General features: G+C 40.1%; 1 protein-coding gene across 4 annotated transcripts in view; it reads right to left on the bottom strand.

Moving 5' to 3' along the window:
* Positions 1–18,646, bottom strand: part of foxp4 (forkhead box P4) — a 113,785-nt gene extending 95,139 nt beyond the window's left edge. For 2 of the 4 annotated variants that reach the window (XM_028002117.1, XM_028002119.1), the window contains exon 1: positions 14,175–14,785. The gene's annotated coding sequence lies outside the window, so the exon portion shown is untranslated. Of the gene's footprint in view, positions 1–14,174; positions 14,788–18,623 lie in introns of those variants that run through there. The other 2 variants (XM_028002118.1, XM_028002120.1) reach the window with 2 other exon arrangements.
* Between the last annotated feature and the right edge of the window lie 1,684 nt (positions 18,647–20,330).

The raw sequence follows: 20,330 nt of genomic DNA, 5'->3' as shown, positions 1-20,330 counted from the left end.
TTCCTTTAACGGGATGCATAGAAACTGCTGCTTGACAGTATTTGCCCTAATTGCTGGAATTATCATATTAACTAGTTACCATTTGGGTAAGTTGATTAAAAAAATTGATTATTCGTCTATTTCTTTTAGGAGTTTCTTAATCAAAATCTAACATCCTTGAAAAATTAATTTGAAGCTGTTTCTTATCAGTTAATTAAATCGGGTGGGAAGTCTTTTCTTTTTTTTTTTCTTTTTTTTTCTGCGCGCCATGATTAGAACGGTCCTGTTCTTTTCTGTTCAGACACCATGACGTTAGAGGGGCAACTTTTCACTGTCTCATCAAACATTCACGACCACAAGAATAGGATTTCTTTGAAGGGGCCCGCTGTCTTTTTTTTTTTTATTCTTTTTTTTTCCGTCCAAACCTCTGCCTTTCTGATATATTGTGCTACACCCAATAGATCTTTCTTTCTCGTTAACACATTCTCATTAACGTACGTTGAAAGCACACAAGGAGGGGAGGGGGGAGAGAGGAGAGCAACACCAGAGAGTGGAGAGAGAAAGAGGAAAAAAACGAATCAATGGCAAAGATAAAGTCAAAGAGACGACTGAATACACCGGCAAATTTTAGTAAGAAATCTAAATAATAGGAAGAAAACACAAGCGCCCACTTGCAACGTTGCCTGGGTGACAGCCTTGGGGCGGCCTGAGTTGAGACTAAATAAAAACGAGCTCGGAGTTAAAACAAGACCTGCCGTTTCTGCAGGAACTGAACGTCTGTGTAAACATGTTCTCTTTTTCATCATTTATTTGTGCATTTAAGCGTTTTGAGAAACTTTCAGGACCAAAAAGGTGGGAAAAAAAGTTACACCCCTGGAAGAAACGTCCAATTTTCTGTCACAGGACGCTTTAAGCTATAAAATCATATCAAGATTTATTCACCAATCTGTAAATAAAAAGCCATGTTTTCAAACTGCAAACATTTTGTATCATACCAACAGTTTGTAATCTTTCCAATTATATAAAAGCAAAGTGCCCAGAGTTTTATGGAGCATAGAGTAATGTAATGCTGCCTCTGTTTCATCTGCTGCTGTGCAACTGGAGGAAAGAAAGGCAGCTACTACAATATTACAATAAACTAAAATTTGCTATACATGAAATGTTTTGCCAATATTTAATGTTCTCTGGTACTATTAATTGAGATCAGAAGATATCAGAAGGTTGTTTTTATTTCAAAGATCTATTTTTAATTGTTCGATATGTTATCAAACATCACAAAACTGCTTTGGATAAATAAAAGAGGCATATTTCAAAATAAAACCTTTGAGCATTACAGGACAACAGAACAAAAACTGACATATTCTTTTGTTGATGTCAAATAAATGAAGGCATTAAAATGTAAGTTCTCAAAATCTCTCTTTGGATTAGCTCATTTTAAAATTGCTATTCTTAAGAATAAACAACAAAAAAAGAAATATAAAAAGACAAAATAAGCAAAACTAAGGAACAAGGGGAAAAAGCAATATACTGTAATAATATAATCTTGTTCTGGAAAAAGACATTTATTTTCTTATCCTCAGTGGAAATTTAACCAACTTTAAAAGATAAAAAATTTTAAAACTGAGATAAACATTTTCATTTCTCAGAAAAAATCTAATTCCAATTAGGGGAGCATTTAGTGCTGTCAATCTGTGCTGTGCTGGATCAGATAGTAACACTGTACAGGCATTTTTCTTTTTGTAGCACATAGCACTCACTCTCATCTAGGACCGTAATGTTTTACATTATGTGTGCTCCGGCAGATGACACTGGTTTGGGTGGTAAAACAGATCGTGGCATTCCCCAAATTGGTCTGAACATACGCCCGACACAATTTTCAGTACACACTTTGGTTTTGGTTTTAAACCAAAACCTTAAATAGCCTAAATACTTCAGCATGACTGAGCTATTTGGGTCCTTCTTGTCAACGATGTCTTACGTCTTCTCTTCCTTTGAGACACTGCATTTTAGCTGAAGAACCTGCAGCTGGGTGCGGCGATGGCGCCGGGTTACAGTGCGCGACTCATCTATGGAGGCCTGAGTCCTCGACGTGATTATCACATGTTCGAGTTCCGGCCTGGTGACCTTTGCCACATGCCTTGCCCCTCCCTCACAGCCTGCTTGCCTATCAGATCACAGTCAGATAAGGGTCACTAGAGCCAAAAACAACTTAAAACAAATTTAAAAAGCTGCACAAAAAGGTACTGTGTCGTCTCTGTCAACCAAATTTTGTGTGATCAAGCACGGAGCAATTCTTACTACCATTGGATCTTTTTAGTATATTGTCCATAGAGAAAGAAAAAATATTGTGATATATATATTGCTATCATTTGATTGCCAAACTCTAATAGATAACATAAATAATATTAGAAAAAAATATTATTTTTGAAGGTGCTGGAATAATTTTTGCTTCTTTGTTTTAATATTAAGAAATACTGGTAATACTGAGCCATGATTTGAGTCTATTAGAAAATCTACAAACTGTGCTGAAGACTAGGATGATGGTAAGGAAGCCATACAACCTCAAAGAGTTCATCATCAAAAATAAAATACCAGTGAAACAAACACAAATAGCTTATCAGCATTTATATCAAAGATTTTTACTTTAAATATTGGAATAGGTTGTGATAAATATTTCTAACATGCCATTTCTATTAAACTGTAAATACAAACCAACTTTTAAAAAAAATACTCCTTAAACATGGTTTAATTATGTTTTTTCATGTTTTTTGAAAGATAACTCTCTCAAGTTCTTGTTCTTATTAAGATCATTTTAAAATCCACATCTTCCAGGGGTAAAAATAATTTTGACCTTAGCTGTATATTTAAAATAAATAAATAAAAAACACGCTAATTTTACTCAAAGATTCTCACGCAGTAAGAAACTCACACGAGCTCATGTCTGGTGACATCACAAAATGTCTGTAGAAAAACTAGTTTTCTATTTCTGGAAAGAGACTAATTACATAGCTCTGCCCCCAGAAAAGAGAAGCCCCTCCTGAAGGAGAGAGAGAGAGAGAAACATTTGAGGCATAGCGTCCAGTCACCGTTGGCATTGGTGGATTATAAGTCTCTCTCTGCTTCAGCATGCAGCGGAGCAGAACCGAACTGAGATGGCGCACTCCGCTCATCTGTCCATCCCAGACTCCTTGGGGAGCAATGGGAGGATTGGAAGGAGAAGGGGGGTGGGAGGGTCAAAGGGAGAATCAGTGAGTGAGGGGGGAAAAAAAGTCGCGTTGCAAGTCTCGCTGATTGGATAATGAATTGAATGATTATCAGAGCCTGGCTTGGAAAGTTGCGCAGAAATCTCAGTTCATCAGCCAACCAGCCCCGCGCCCTCATCAACCAATCAAACCTCCAGCTGGGAGGCAGCGGTGGGACGGGGGCGTCGGGACGAGGAGGGGGGGGGGTCGCTCCGTTCGAGTTTCTCAATTTTTCTTTCCATCTGCTTCTCTCACTCATATTTTTCTCTCTGGTTTTCTCTTGCAGCGCATCGCTGTGTCTGCTACTGCGGCCCTCGTCTCTCTCTGTGGGAGACAGAGAATTCTCAAGGCCACAATTACCGCACAGAACTATCAATTTCCCCTTCAATTAACCCTGTGGGAAGAGAGGGGGACGAGGAAGAGGAAGGGGAGCAAGCGGAGAAAGGGGCTAAGAAATAATGTCAAATTTGTGATGAAGAAGATCCAGCCCCGCTCTCTGTTCACTCTCCCTCTGGAGTACTGTCATGTGTTTCAGCTGAGAGGGGAGAGAATTACAGTCCCTTTAGGATGAACTTGACCCCACCATCAGAGGTCAAACAAGTTACAATACAGCGCAGGCCCCCCTTTTCTCATTACCTGCAAATAGGCTCAGCCTGTGTTCCTTTAATGCACGACTGTACGTCAATAGTAAGCACTCTAAAGGGCAGCGTAGAGCTGTGGGACGCTGAAGGAAGAGAAAGTAGCAAAGCGAAAAGCAAGGGAGACGGAAAAAGGACACAAAAAAGACGGAGACTTTAGTCAGGAGTTGTGTTTCTTAGATCAGTGACTGCCATCGCAGTTGTCCGTTGTCCTGGTGCAACGGACAACTGCGATGGCATGCCTGCTGTCTTATGCACTGCTCTGTCTTTTCTTTTGCATTCTCACTTCCCTTTTCCACCCACTCACTGAGAAAACCGACCCCCACCACCACCACCACCCTGCTACAAGGGAGCTGCTCAGAACCAAACCCAGCCAGCCTTCAGTCAGGTTTTTGCAGGCAAACTTCGCATAAAGCCCCCCAGAAGCCGTACACATGCCTGACACCACAAAGCATGCCGGGGGTTTCATTGCCACTCACCCTCCCCTCCTGTCTGTGTCCTGTCCTCGTTTCTTTTCTTTTTTTTTTGTACTTTAGTCCTTGGTTCCTCCCCCGGTCCCCTCCCTCGTTTATGCTAACAACTTTCCGAGGCTAATGCACGGTCCCCGACTGACCTTTAGACAATGGAAACCTGCCGCAGCAGAAGTTGCCGATTAGAGCTACAGGTTGCACACTGCAGCTCTGACCTTCAGTGAGCAAATGAGCATTTTTGGCATCGGCTTATCTAATAACCCAGTAACCAGTAGATCATGAAGAATTTTTTCATTATTTGTCCCCAGAACTTTTGTTGTTTGTCATAGCATCAGATCTTCAGCTGCAAAATTGATTAGAGGTCCACAAAAGATTCTCTGTCATACCATTTGCATGTTTAAAAATCAAAAGCCCACTTTTTGAACGATGACAGAGAACATGCCGGGGAGACAGAGCTTTTTTATCCAGCTTCATGGAGCAGAAGAGAACAGCGCTTCCCCATCCCCCACTTGTTGACACCCACTGCTAGGCAGCTGGCTTAAAAAATGGCCACTGCCCTTTCCTTTTGCGTACAGAAAAGATTGTGTCTCATTTTGGAAATATTTCCAGTCACAAAAGGCACCAATGGTCATCGTGTCTAAGGTAAAGTATCAAAGCCCATCACTGCTATTTATTTTTCTGAGTAAGATAAAATAGAAAGAAAACGATATGTGGTCCAGGGACAAGCAGGTGTCTCACTCTGTAGCATAAAGCATATTTCAATCATTTTAAAATGTCCAAAACTTAATTTGTAACTTATCAAAATTACAATTAAAGCTTCTTGCTTGAGATAGATTTATAGACAATGCAAGAAAAAATTTTGAACTGAACAAATCAATTTAAATCTATATGAAAATCTAAAATCTGTTTTTTTTTTTTGTAATTTATTTCACAAGGTTGTTTTTTGTTGTTGCCATTTTTCCTTACAACAAAGTATTTACTTTTCATTCACTCTATTTAATTGGATTAAATCAAACATTGGTTTGATTTAATCCAATTCACCATTTAATCTGGCTGAAACATGGCCTAAGCAGAAGAAGCAACTGTTGGAGGGGAGACAATACAAAGATCTTGGATGTAAGGAAGATTGTAGAGGAAACACAATACTCGGGAAAGATGAGAAGACGAGGGGGGAAAAAAACAAAACAAGAAGACCTCCATTGGGGGTGGGTGGATAGTAAAAAGTGCAACACAATAAGAAGCTAGGGAGAGAAAAGGGAAGCAGCAAGTGTGGAGTCCTTCACACTGAGTGACTATTGGAACTCCAACAGGGGAAAAAAAGGTTTTTCTATTCAACCCCGAAGCAGGACTGAAGGAAACTCTGCAGGCCGGGGGAAGGCTGGCAAGCCTTATGAATGTTGCAAACATTTATCTTAAAATACTGAAAGTAAAATAAAAAAATAAGACCAAAAGAACAAATAGAAAATATATGCAAATTTCCAGCTCATATAATTGCCACGTGTAAAAATCAGTTCACGAAAGAAGCAAAATTGTGTCTTTCTTGTGTGTGGCTTTGTAGATATAGAGGGGGGAAGTGAAAGAACAGAAAAATCAAAAATTGCATTAGTTTTTATATTTGTTTCAGTAATATAAAAACAATTATATTATTTATTTTTTTTTATTTGAAAACTTGATGGCCAAGAAACCTAAACTGTACATGAACAACATGATATGCCTTTTCCCCTATTTTACATGGTTTCCTTTTGGTTTTAGTTGCACTTCTTTGCCCAATATCCTGCCAGCAAACAGTTAACGCTGCTTCACAGGCCAGCAGTCAGGCCAGCGCAAACACACCCACCTCCTCGCTCGCCCCTTTCTCCTTCCCCAGGAACATGAGAGCTGGCTCTAATTCACAGGCTGGTAAAGCTGTGGTGGACAGCAGTCTTGATCTGGCAGGATTAGGCTACTTTTATTTCCCCGAGAGCCACAGGGGTGGGGAGGGAGGAGTGGTGGAAGGAGGCACTCAAATCCTTCTACAAATGTCAGACAACGACCGGTGACCGGGAGGCTCCGCAGATACATGCACTCTGCGCACGCACGCACGAAAGCTCACATACTTATGAAGAAAAAAAAAAGAAAGAGGGGAGTGAGGCATCTAAAGAAGAGACCCATCACTCTCTGTCTCATCAGGTGGTGGAACCAACGACGTGGGGGCAAAGAAGGCAGCAAGCAAAGGAGGAGCGGGAGGAGTGTTGTGGAGGCAGGAGGGAGGTGTCGGGTGGGGGATACACAATTATTCAGATAACAGCTGGGAATAATCTAGTGGCAGATGTCTCTTGGTCAACAATGCCCACCGCACACAAGTGTGCGTGCCTGTGTGCTTGCATACACACTCGGAGTCTCAATGCTCGCCGATAAACCGGCACGAGCTGCTACTACTCTACCCACACTGCTGCCTCAGCCTGCCTGGAAAACTTTATTTTGGTTTGATTTGGAGAAATTTAATCGCTAAGAAGAACAACACTTGTGCTTTCTGATCAGTCTCTTTGTTACCGCTGATGTTTGTCTAAAAAAAACATAACTTAGGGGACTGTGTTCAAGGAAGGAATAATGAAGGATGGTTGATCACTGTTGGTTGCAAGACGTGGGTCAGTATCGGGGGAATTTCAATCTTAAAAGGTTATGGCTTCAAAACAAAACAAAAAAAGAGACGTCAGAGAAAATGACGGAGACCCCAGCACACTGCAGGAGTTGAAAGTCTCTGTAGCCATGTTCTCTCTTTGTCATTTAGTTCCACATTTTAGCAATGTACGACCGTTTAAAGTAAAACTTTCCTAATGGAAATGGTGGTACAAGTCAGCCTTCCTGGTGGAAACTTTAGTTTTCCCTCATTTTATAGCAGTTCATATGTCCAGCTGTTTCTGCAGGAACTGGATATCTGTGTAGCCACGTTCTCTTTTCTTTCATATAATCACGCATTTTACCATCACTGAGAGAAATGGCAGATTTCCCTTGATTTTCTTTCAAGTGAAAGTTTTAGCCATAAATTTTACAAATAAGGGACAAAGGTTCAAAAGAGTTTCAGTTTTACAAGATTCAGTTTACATCATACTGGTTTATTCGTTAAAAATATGGTTAATGAGATCCCAGAAAGCTTTCTACAGTCTTATGAAGCTTTAAGTAGCTCAATGAAGCCCCATCGCTACCTGGTTAAGCCCACTGCTGGTTAGCTGGCTTGAGGAAGAGAGCAAGATTTTTCCCTCATTTGCAAGGATTTCAAAGTCAAATGTGGAAATGTTTTGACTCTGAAAAGCACAGCCAGCTGAGTTAATAAAGCACAAATCATCACTTTTACTCTGCTGAATATACACACACACAATTACCATAAGGCTACATTAAACAACACAATATCTACGCATTCAGTCCAATGCATCTGGAAGCAACCTATCTGTGGCAACTGGAGCTCCGATCATCCCAACAAAAGCCATTACATCTGAACCCTATTGGGCAGAGCCACCAAGTCACTTCTTTTTAGGGGCAAAGCAGACTAAAAAGGAAGAAAATGAGGACCGAAGGTGTAAGAAACATGAACCATTTTGTCTTCTACTGTTTTCCAATTCATCCACTCAAAGTATTTTAGTTTTGAGAAAGTATTTTTACCCCAGCTCTGCTCTCGCCGTAAGTGAATAAATCTTCAAGATGTTATGTAGCTGTGGATGGAAGGAAGGAAGGCGGCGGCCCAGGCGAGTGGTGCTCTGGAGCTCTGTCAATCCGTCAACCCCGGCAGCCCATTGTGATGTGGTTTAACACTGGCTAACAGCTCGTCCTGTCAGGGGGATGGATCATCCTGCGGGCGCCTCACATGCTAATAGCTTAAGTAGGCATCCCATGTCCCCTGGAACTAATACCACAAATACTAATACCATAAAAGAGCAGTGCTCCAGCCTCACTTTCGCCTGTGTTAGCCAGCATCTCGATACTTTGCGGATTAGAAAACATAATGAGATGCATTTAAATGGTTATTACCTCCTCAGTACAGAAACAGGGGGAAACGCAGCAAGGCTAATTTCCTATCATCGTATGTTAATCTACGCTCTACCCAGTTAAAGAAATCCAAATATTTCAGTGTAACAGGAGATATCGAAAAATACCAAAAAAAATAAATCTGCTTAACTTTTTTGGAGTTGAACTTCAGGAATCAAACATGCAGACAGATGAGAGGAGAAATCTGCATCTGAATTCATGAGATACTACATACTCTTGGATGAGTCTCTTAATTGTCCCTCTATCATGTCCACTCTGGAGATTTTTAACATACAAACGAGCGCTCGAGAGCCGTGCATTGCTTCTCCACTCAATCGGGCGTTTCGTGAAATCTGCGCGACGCGCGGGCACTGGGTGCGCCACACTCACAGTGTCGCGCCTCACAGCTGTCACCAAACACTTCCTTCGCAGCCATCCCTTCAATGCACATTAAAGCGAAGCTGCAGAAAGTTTGAGCACATTGTTGTTCAGAGGGGAGGCTCTCCGCCGCCGCGCTCGATTGACGGCTGCCCTGTCAGTTTGTCGCGGGGCTTTAGAAAACACCAACGGCTCTCTGATGAAGTGCTTACAAAAGGTCAAAGGGTGGCGGTGAGGGGGGAGGGAGGCTGACTGGGGGAGTAACTGAGAGAGGGAGGCAAGGAAGAAAAGAAAAGGAAGACAGGACAGACTGAAGGAAAATCCATAACACAAATATAGCTGTCAGAAGCAATGCAAAGTTAGCGGGAGGACACAATGAACGAGAAGAGCTTTTCGGGAAGATGCTCCGCTTGAACACAACAGGCGTCCTCTCAGCTTCATTCTTCACTCTCCAGCCCACATTGACCGTCTTGAGTGCTCTACCCGATCTGCGCCAATGACCTCTTGATCTGCCATGACTCTGAAATCAAACTGCGCTCCGACTGCCTCTCTTCACACTCCGCTTTCAGTCCTCCAGACTCCACAGTCCCCCCTCCCCTCTCTTTCCTTCCAGCTCTAACTCTCAGGTGCCAAGCGGCACTCCGGAGAGGCTGATCTAATGCTTCCTCGGCCACGACAACCCAGGCATGGAACTCTCACACAGTTGTTTCCTTCACGTCGGGCAGGTTTTCCCCCTTATATTTTCTATCTCTGCCTGTAACCCCGAGCCAACCCCTCCACACCCATAGGAAACGGTCTCTTCCGCTCTGAGCTATTGGGTCACTTCTTCCCACATCCATCAGCTGGTAATGGGGCTGAGCTCTGATAAAGTCAGCGAAATGCCTGCATTACTGAAAAATGAAGAAGAAAAAAAATAACTTTGGAAATGTCTCATCTTAGATGTGGAGATGTGTTAATGACCACTGGCTATAGAACATTGTCAAGTTGCAATAACTGGTCCAAATAAGTAGAGATGATTCAGTCACCTTTCCTGGCTGATACCAATTTCAGGTTTTTTTTTTCTTTGTCAATTAAGATTTTTTTTTTTTTCCATAAGAGTGTGATACCGAAAGAGATAAATCTGACAAGGGTAATAGTTTTGAAACCCAGAGATTATTAAGAAACAAATTAAAAGTTTGCAGGTTTTTATTAAACTCAAAAAATGTATCAAAAATAGGGGGATGAGTTTTAGTTCTGATTGAAGGGAAAAAACACCAAATAGTTTTTTGATTTCCTGATTAGCGACCAGAGTCAATCTAGGAAAGATTGGTTCAATTTGATCCCTGACTGATAGATCAGAGCATTTTTACATCATATTATTATAAAATAAAATACAAAAAAATAAAATAAAATAAAAAACACTTAAAAGAATTTTCTCCCCCGTCTGCTGCACACAGCAACTCTACGGTACGGCACCGCCGCATGACCCGCCGCGAGAAAACACATCTAATCTTGGAAAAAAATGTGTGGGATTTATTATGAGACAGACACACACGTTTTCGGCCCCTCAGCTTCTCCTCAATAACAGGTTCAATTAGAACCACATGTATAATCAGGCCTCAGTTTGAAGCAATGCGACGGCAGTTTCACTGTGCAGTCAGTCAGTCACAAAGCAATCCAAACTTCTAAACAATCATTCATTTTTTTCCATTTGCAATTCATAAAGAAATATATAATTGCATTTATGTTGCATTTGATGGGATTTTAAGTCAATACAAATGGGGGGGGGGAAGCCACACATCCTCCTTCCTTATAGTTCATTAGCCTCAGGACCAACATTTAAAATTCCAGCCTAGGAACATTTTCAGTTTGGCTTTTTCCTCAAAACCCAAATGAATGGATACGAAGATATTAAGCGTTTTAGCTTTTGAACATCTGAGTGTTCCAACAGGAGTAAATCTATCACGGGTCAAACCCTACATGTATAGCTGTTGCGGTATATTTACGCTCTTCAACATCACTTTGGAGCAAAAAGCCCACTCAGACTTGTGGGTTTGGGATGACGGGAGAGGGTTTTAATGAAGAGAGCATCAGAGATGCAGAGACAGACAGCGCTGGGCGGTCGACGCGCTTCCAACGCGCAGGACATTTAAAAACCTCAAACACTGTCCATTTTCACTCAAGCAGGACAGGTAGATTGAGGAGGGGGAAAAAAAGCATTACACACACACATACACACGCCTACACACTGAGATGCATACACTGTTCCACATGTACCTTCACATGTACTCATGCTGGAGGTAAGGACTCTGTGAGAGAGTTTATGGAATAATACAATCACGTCGGTGGCTTTTAATCCTATTGAAGGGGTTTTAGAGCGCATGAGATTCATTATTATTGCCTGTCTCTCTAGACAGTTTTCCTACACGGCTCCAGTCACACCCCACTGTGCACGCACTACTACTCCACATACTCCAGGACCATTATAAAAAAAAAATTTTAAAAGAGAGAGAGAGAAATCACCATTTAAGCAATGTGCAATCGCAGAAACAATCATGTGAATCTGATGGGAGTCTGGAGAAGAGGAGGAATTCAAATACGAAATGATATAAAACAGGACGTACAAAAGACACACAAGCTGCTGAGGAGAAGGGGAAAATAAAGCAAAGAGGGGAAAGTGTTGAAGCAAGTCAGATGGAAATATGTTGGAAATGCAGACAATGGCCGGCAGCAGGCAGGGAGAGTCAGTGTGTCTCAGACACCTTCAGCTCCTTCCACTTTTACACTTTTCCCTTTCAAATAATTACTTAGTGTATCGGAAATGCAACACCTCACACTACAGCCACTTCACAATGACTTCATCCTGCTCATGTTGCTGCTTTTACACTGGAAATGGAAAGCTCCTTCTTCAGCAGATCAGTAATTATCATCAGTCAGCTTATTGCAAACATAAATATACAAAGAACATAAAGTGTTTTTTTGTAAGAAGGAAAGATAAAGACTTTTTAAATTGAGACAAAATTGCAGCCTGATAAGAAAAAAATTAAAGTTGTGGAGGTCACATATTTAAAAAATAATAATAAAAAATAACAATTAAAAAGTATTATTTCCATTCAACATATTTAGTGGATCTGCTTCAAATTTTAAGAGAGCATTTGTGCAATTATTCTTGACTGTGGAGCATGTATTTATATTTTTCCTAGCACCAAATTCATTTAATTATTTCACTGCCCAATTCTTCAAAACTGTGCTGAAAAACATAAAATCACAAACTAATTTTGAGTAGGCGAGTGAAAAATGTCCATTTTAAAAAAATATTTTAAAAATAGCAGCAAGAGTTGAAGAAGGCCAAAAACCTGAAAAGTAACTCTGCGCAGATTTTTCACGCAAAATAAAAACTTGATGGATTAAACTCTGGTAAGTTTTTTTTGTTTTGTTTTTTAACAAATGAAGTGCGCACCTGGGGCTTTGCGCCACCGCAAAAAAGGAAAAACTGCCTGCCTGTTTGACTCCAGAACTGTGGCAAGGTCATAAAATATGATGAAGAGCCTTTTTTTTTTCATTCCCGCTGGATCTTCTATTAAACCGCAATTAAAAGTGTGTCATCACGTCGCGAAAATGCCGCCACAGAGAACAAGGAGGTTGGCGATGGTGGTGGCGAGGCTGGGAAGGGGGTGCAGTGAGAGGGAGGTGGGGGGTCGAGGACGGCTGGGGAGGGGGCACAACAGCGCAGAGAGGACACAGTAAATAAAATTAATTATGCCAAATGCCCCCGCGCCCATCAATCACAGGGCAATAATGCCCGTGTCAGGGTGTTGCACTCACACGGCCTGTAAGCTTTTCTGTGACTGACAGACAACTAACAGCAATTAATTGTCATTTCATTTCTATCCCCCCCCCCCCCCACCTTTTTTTTTTTTTTTTTTTTTTTGTGCAGCTGACGCGCAGGGATCTGCTGGCTGGTTTTATTTCATAATTTGTATTTTAATGAGATAAAATCAACTTTTCTTTATTAACTTAATGTTGCTGCTTTTCATTTGAACAGGTACGATACAAAAAAAAAAGAACGTCACTGCAACATCAGTTTTAATGCAGACACGTCTTTTTTCTTCTTCTTTTCTTTTTGAGAAATGAATTCGCCAGTGGTGGTGGAGGCCTACTTTGAGGCAAAACTTGCAGAGATTGGACTCTAGTCTCCACACTGAGACAAAGACTCATCTGGAGCAGCATCAAATCTGACAATGCACTCTCCGTTTTATCCTAAACTAGGTGTTTTATTATTATTTTTATTATTATTATTATTAAAGTTACTATCATTTATATAGTCAAGCTGATTGAGCTTCGGTTTATTACACTAGACTAAATCCTATATGAAGCCCTGAATATTTGCAATTCATATTAATACTGTTTTATAACTTTTCTTGCTTCCAACCTCTAAAATACGAGATTTTTTTGCTGTTTGTTTGTTTGGTTTTTTTAATGTCCAATCCAGCAGATCATAATAACGAAATAGAAATGAAGGAAGCAGCGCGGACACATCAAACCTCGGTGAGGTCTCACAGAGCGACTCTAGTTTCAAAAGTCAGAATGTTTTGAAAAGAAAGTATTGTTCCCCCAAACCTATTGACCATGTCAACTCGAAAAGCTTTTTTCCCCTCCCTCCTCAAGACAAGAGCCCTTTTATCTCCAGGCAGGGGATCTAAGTCCTTTTCTATAATTTTAATAGTCGTAGTTTAATTATTAGCAAAATTTTAAAAATATTTTTTTTGAAAAAAAGGTTGAAACTTAAAAACGAAAAACGCGTTTGTGGCATTTGTGTAAAACAAATGCCATGAAATCACTAAAGCTTCGAGTAAATTTATCACAACTGTTAGGAAATCTTTTCTTTTTTTTTTTTTATTTAAGTTGCCTTCCTCAAATTAGATCTCGACATTTTAGTTGCTTCTATGACAAAGAGAAAAGTTTTTGTTGTCTCTGAAGGAAAAGCTTCAAGCAGAAGGTGGCCAAGAAACATCGCGTTAATAAATGTTCTCTCTTTTTTTTTTTTTTTTTAGAAAAAAAAAACTTGTTTATAGCAACGAAGTAAGACATTTCAAAACAAATCTTAACAAATCGTTTCTTATCTTTATAAAAGTAGCAAACTTAATACTGCGATAATCTTTCTGCGAATGAAAACAGATCACAACAAGTGGCTCAAAGAAAAGGGATTTTTTAAAGTTTCGGGTGAGAAATAGTGAAAGTTGGAATGAAGCTGTGACAGAAAAAAAAAGGGGAAACATGACAAAATAGGAAATCATGATCGTGTCCCATGTGTTATATTTACTCTAATGGTACAACTGTACGAATAAACTTCACAAACAGAGTATGTGGGGGGAAAAAAGTTGTGTATCAGAGTTTCAATGGAAGCGCGGAAAGAAAGAAAGAAGGAAGGGAGGGAGGAAGGAAGGAATAGCGAAAAAGTAAAAGTGCAGAGATAATGCATCAACCTGTTCTCTGGGTTTCTGAAGAAGTCAACTTTCACGCCAGCGGTTGGACCATGTGGACAGCCCGCTTCTGCTCCTCAGACCCCGGCGCGTCCACACTCTTTCTTCACGGCGACAAACAAGGGGGGGGCGCACAAGCCGACGGGACGCGAAAAAATTAAAAAATGTATCGGGCATAAATTGGGGGGGGGGAACAATAGAGAGGAAAAGAGAGCGAGAGACAGAGAAATCTAGGGTCTTAAGACCATTACTTCTTTAAGCGGAGAAAAAGCGTGCTCGTTAAGTCCCTTTTCCTATTCCCCCCTTTTGTGTGCGTCCTCTCTCCTCGGAGTGGCCCCTCTGGAGTGAAGTCGGAACAATACTGCCGCTAAAAACTCTGGCACTGAGCGCAAGTTGCAGCGGGAGAAACAACGCGTCTTTCTTTCGTCTTCTTCACTTGCTGCACCTTCTTCCGCCGGCTTTCTTCTCGAAGAAGCCCGATCAGCGCGTAAAACCTCCCCTCTGGTCTGCACTTTTTGGCATCCTGTCTTGTTGCTCGCTTGTTCGCTTGGAAATCAGGGTTGAATCACTTGGGCTGAGCGCGCGTGTGTGTGTGAAGTGTGTGTGTGGCTGGGGGACAGTTTGCTGCGCTACCGTAATGCCTGTAAAGCACGTGCGCAAAGTCGTGGCGCACAGCGTTTGAGGAAAGCTGGCTCTCTGTCGCTCTCCTATTGTGTATGTGCGGGTGTGTGTGTGTGTAGATGAGGGGAAGGCACTGATCTTTTGACCTGCTTTGCATCCTTGCTGAGTTGTGCTATTGTGGAGGCAGAGAGCAACAGATGTTGGCCTGCACAAATTATGAGCCCAGAAACCGCCAGAAACAAAGCACAGTCAAGCCAATCAGCTCTGCTGCTCAGTCCTTGCTCACCATTTTTTGCCTTTTAAAAGTCTCAAACAATTATTTCTAAAAAAAACAAATAAACAATATGTTTATGTAGACATAGACTAATAACGCTAACCTAAATTTAGAGTCCATACAATTACTGAAATATTCCAGAAGTTTCCCAGGGCCGGCCCAAGCTTGTTTGAAGATCCTTTACTACATTTTATTTGGGGGCCCACTTCTAAGCTGTGGGTGGGTAGTTCCCCAAAGGGCCCCATCAGTAACTATATTAGTTGCTGAGTGCAGGATTATTACCTGGGTTCCGTTATTCCAAAAATATTTTTCATATTACATTCAAAGTTATTTTTATTGCCTGCCAGTAATGATATTTATTACAAGTAATTTATAAATGTCCTTTGACAGAAAACTTTTCACACGCTGAACTTGACTGCACTGCCATTAATTATGAATATTTCAATCTACTGTAATACTTTGATTGTATTGGTTGGCTTCATCTTGAATGAGGTGCCATATTTTGTCAACTGGAACTTTATAGATAAACTGAACTGAATTAAGGTGAGACCTGACAAACTAGCTACTGGCTGTTCTAAAAGTTGCTAAACATTTTCACTGAGCTAACATGTCCATTTGCATTTAACTTTAATGGCCATTAAGAGGGAGGAATAATTTTAAAAGGCAACTAAAACAGTAAACAAGAACACAATATTAAATGTTTACAAACTGAGTTAATTCAAACCTTCTCCAAAAATATACCGAAAAACACTCTGTGGTAGAGTTAGTTTTTTCTTTATTGCATTATTATAATTTTAATATTAGATGTAGTTCAGCTGACTGAGCCAGCATGTGCTTTATCTACAGCTAGTGAATGTTTGTCACTGGTTCCTTTTTTGAAAAAGCGACTCTAGAAGGATCTGCATGCAAACCGTCTTCAACACTGCCATCTGTGAGAATCAATCCAATAGTCTGGAGAACTTATTGGTGTCCAAAATGTGTATTTATGACCATCTGAAATAAATACTGCATACCAACTGATGTTTACATTACATTGATGTAATTACATTATTCATGCCTGATTTAAAAGTCCAGCATGTTGTTAAGACTTGATAAAACTTTACATTTTACACTAGTCTCTCTACTTAGCACAAGGAAACTGTATGTATATATATATATATATATATATATATATATATATATATATATATATATATATATAAACAATATATGAATATTCATATTTTTTATTTTCAGCTGACCACTGTGGTCATGTCCAGGAAATGTCCAGGGCTGGACTGCTCACTGGCTGTAAAATGTCCTGGTCTGAGTTAAGCCCACCAGCAACCACAGTGTTGCTGACCATCCTTATTATGCAGATCTTATTTCCAAGCTGCATTTAACACATAATCTCTCACTTTATTTATTTATCAAAATACAAGGACAACTTGGCCACACTGTAGAACTGTAGAAGGTATCAAACTCCAGTCCTCAAGGGCCGCTGTCCTGCAGTTTTTAGATGTGCCACAGGTACAAAACACCAGAATCAAATGGCTTAATTGCCTCCTTATTGTGTAGATAAGTTCTCCCCAGCCTTGCTAATGACCTAATTATTCTATTCAGGTGTGGAGCAGCAGAGGCACATCTAAAAGTTGCAGGACAGTGGCCCTCCAGGACTGCTGTATATCTACAGTATATCTGCTGTAGAGTATGTAGTTATTTTACCAGCTTTATTCAATTATTTTTGTGTGTGTGTGTGTGTGTGCCAGCTAAGTGGTAAAAATTGCTGACCTATTTAATAAAATCCATTAAAAATGAAAGTTGGACCAAATGGCTCCAGACTGCTCAGGCTCTGCTGGTAGGAAGAAACAGACAGAAATCATTCCTTAAAAACATAATTCTGAGAATCCACAATAGATCACAATTGTAATTAAACACGGGTGTTTAAAAAAAATCTTTCTTTTTTTTTTAAACCTGACATTTGGAAACCGCGTCCACAATTCAATTTAGTCAATGCTTACCCTAAACTAATGACTTCTTTGAAGCACCTTTTTACTCACCTATTGCATTCAGTCTTCTATGGAAACAGTGAAAAGTACGCCACATCTTCAATTAGTAATATTTACTGACTGGAAAAAGACCTCGACTTGAAGGACCTTGAAAGCGTCGGTTCGGTTCTCTGTGAAGGCATATCATGTTCACGGCGCTCTTTAGTCACTGAGTTTCTGGCAGGTTTAGCTCTGGACTTTCTGTTGTAAAACTTTCATTTTCTTCTGCTTAAGCCATTGTTGTGTTAGTTTGGAAGCAAGCTTGGACTTGATGTAATAATAAAAACTTAAATCTCTCTTCATCTGCAGAGAAAACATGTTTAATACTCTATGTAAATGTAATCCCAGGGCATAGTGCTGCCACCACCATGTTACAAGGTGAGCATAAGTAATGCGAATGAGCAAATCTCAGGGAAATCCTTTTAGGACAGCTAGACGTTATTTCAGGTTAGTGAGATTCACAATAATGGGGTGTGAAAAGACTAAATGCTGTAAATCAAAATTCAGTAAATTGTTAATTTAAGTTTGTGAATAAACATGCAGACAGGTTTTTGTAGGAATGTTTTCTTATTAAAATAAAAAATAAAAAAAAATGTTTACCTCTCAGTTGAGGCTTCATAAAATCATACTCTCCAAATCAAAGGTGGAAAAAGTACTGAAATCATTTATCATGATGTCATTTCTTTTTAAATCACAATAACCTGGAGTTGTAACATTGGTCATGTGAGCCACTGTGACGTTCAAACTGTGAGGCTTTTTTTTTTAGGATCCCCAGGCCAGCAGCGAGCTTATAAGCACTTGCAAAGTTTGCTTATAACTAAGACTGCTCTTAGCTTTGGCACATTTATTGAGAAATAACTTTTATTTTTAATGCTGAATAGCATGGATTTATTCTAGAAAGATTTATGCCAGCAGAAGAAATGCTCAATTGCACAAATAAAATATAAAATTTAAGTGGATCTACCCCCGCCTCCCCTTTTTCTTGTGATACACCTGCTTTGGTTTAGACAGTTATATAGTGATTAGATAAAGTTTTACTGTCTGCCTACCTCAGTCTGTCCTTTATGTATTTTGGAAGCTGGACAACTCCTTTTGCTAAATTATCACTGCGCTGTTTCTCGCCTCCACATTCATTTACTAATTGACACCACATCAGTGTGAAGATTACTGATGAATTTTGGAAATTACATCATACCTGTCGCTGCAAAATGAAAGGAAAAACGAACCATAAATCCAAAGAAGGTCCTGGAAAAAAAAAATATATATATATATATATATTTGCTCAGGCTTTTAAATGAGAATTTGCCCTTCTGTCTTTCCTCTATTTAAAGCATTTAGTTTTAGAAGATGATGGCAATCCACCGCAGCGCCACCCAACAATGAGCCGCTGCTGCAGTAAATCACAACATGTTCATTAGTGTGATCAATATCATTGAGGAAAAGAAAAAAAAGTGTGTGTGTGTGTGTGTGCAGATGTTTGGGTGTGAATATCTGAGTGTCTGGGAGCTCCTTTACTCCTTTCTTACTTACCTCGCTGCTGTCTTTCCCTGTGAGCCTGACAGATTTTGCCGGCGGGGACTTTGTCGTACGTCTCCGGTAAGTCTCTGCAGAATTGATGGGTGTTAATGTGGGAAACTGAGGAGCGACGCTTTTCAAAGTCGTTTTTCTCAGGATGGAACACTTTTTAAGTGTTATCTGAAAAAAAAAAAAGCAAACTGCATATTAAAAAGGTAACTTACAGGTGTGCACAAAACCTAAGAAAAAGTATTTAATATAATTTCCGTATATTTCAGGTTTGGATATCTTTGGGAAAAAGTAAAGAGTGTGGAAAATATTTTTATTTTTTGACTTTATTCCTGATCCCCATGTCTAAATATTATGTCCTTCCTTCCTTTGCTGCTAATGTACTGGTTTCCTTCCTTTCTTTACTTCCTTCCTTGATTGTGCACTTACTTCTTACCCACCTTGTGTCCCTTTTGCTGTTTGTCCTTTTATCCTTCAGACCCACCTCCAGTTCTTTCTGTCATGCTTTCTTTCATTCTCTTCTGTGAGCATTGTGTTTGTCCTACCTTTCTTTTCTTACTCTTTCTCCCTTGTGTTGTTCTTTTGTTTGTCATGTGTTCCGTTCTTCATTTGATGTGTTTTTTCCATCCTTTGTGTTTCCTTGCTTGCGTCATTCTTCTCTCATTGTTTTGTGACTTTTCTTTTTTCCTTCCTTGAACATTTCTATTCTTATTTGTGACCTTCTCTCTCCTTCTCTTTCCTTACTTTTTTACATTGCAGTGTCTATCCCTCCTTCCTTTGATTCTGTTCTCCATTCCCTTCCTTTTTTCCTTGTGACCTACCACCCCTCTATCCTTGTGTTCATCTCTCCTTCCTCTCAAGCGTTCTCCCCACCTTGCTTTCCTTTGTTCTTCTGTCTTTCTTTCCTTCCTTCCTTCCAGCTTTTTTCAGGTCACATTTTTTTAAACCTGCCCACTACAGAATCATCTAGCATAAATTCATGGTGAACATTAGTATTTTATATTTTACAGTGACCGTAAAAGTCAGAGCACTCTGGAGGGCCGAGTCTGGAAAAGTTTGGAAATTTTATGTGAAAAATGTGTAGGAACCCTGTAGCTTGTTAAGCTGCAACAGAGCAACCGAGTAATTCTTGTGCTTTTTGTTCTGAGACATACTAAATCATTTATGTTTGCCTGCAAACCCAAGATTTGCTTCACATTGTTGATTACTTGCTTTCTTTTTCTACCTTCCTTGGTTGTTATAAACAGGGTAAAACAGTGTACTGGTGTCTCTGATATGACCAAATGGGAAACTAGTAGTAAAAAAAAAAAAAAGAACATTACAGAGCATTGGAATTAAATGTCCTCCTTCTTGCTCATTTCTGGTGAAAGAAGGAGAACACAATGTGGCCCTCTAACCTATCCTCCATTCCATTTAGGAACCCTTCTTTCCCTGTTAATCAGGGGGAATAATTATCAAAGTGGACAGGTAATTAAATTAAAACATAAGTGGCTACATGAGCCGGGTTGGCTGTACTACAAGGTTTTTCCGGGCTTAATTAAAGAGAAATATGGGAGTGCTCGCCCACAGTGTCACAGAGCTGGTATAAACGAGGAAAAAAAACGTTCTCATCACCAACTCCAATAACTCATTTCTGATCTGCTCGACGCTGGATTTTGGGCTTCAGCAAGGAGCCGGTGGGAGTTTGCCGGTTCCGTCAGACCTGAAACACTG

Source organism: Xiphophorus couchianus, chromosome 20 (genome assembly GCF_001444195.1).
Source record: "Xiphophorus couchianus chromosome 20, X_couchianus-1.0, whole genome shotgun sequence".
Taxonomy (NCBI): domain Eukaryota; kingdom Metazoa; phylum Chordata; class Actinopteri; order Cyprinodontiformes; family Poeciliidae; genus Xiphophorus; species Xiphophorus couchianus.
This window is presented reverse-complemented; position numbering and strand designations above follow the sequence as displayed.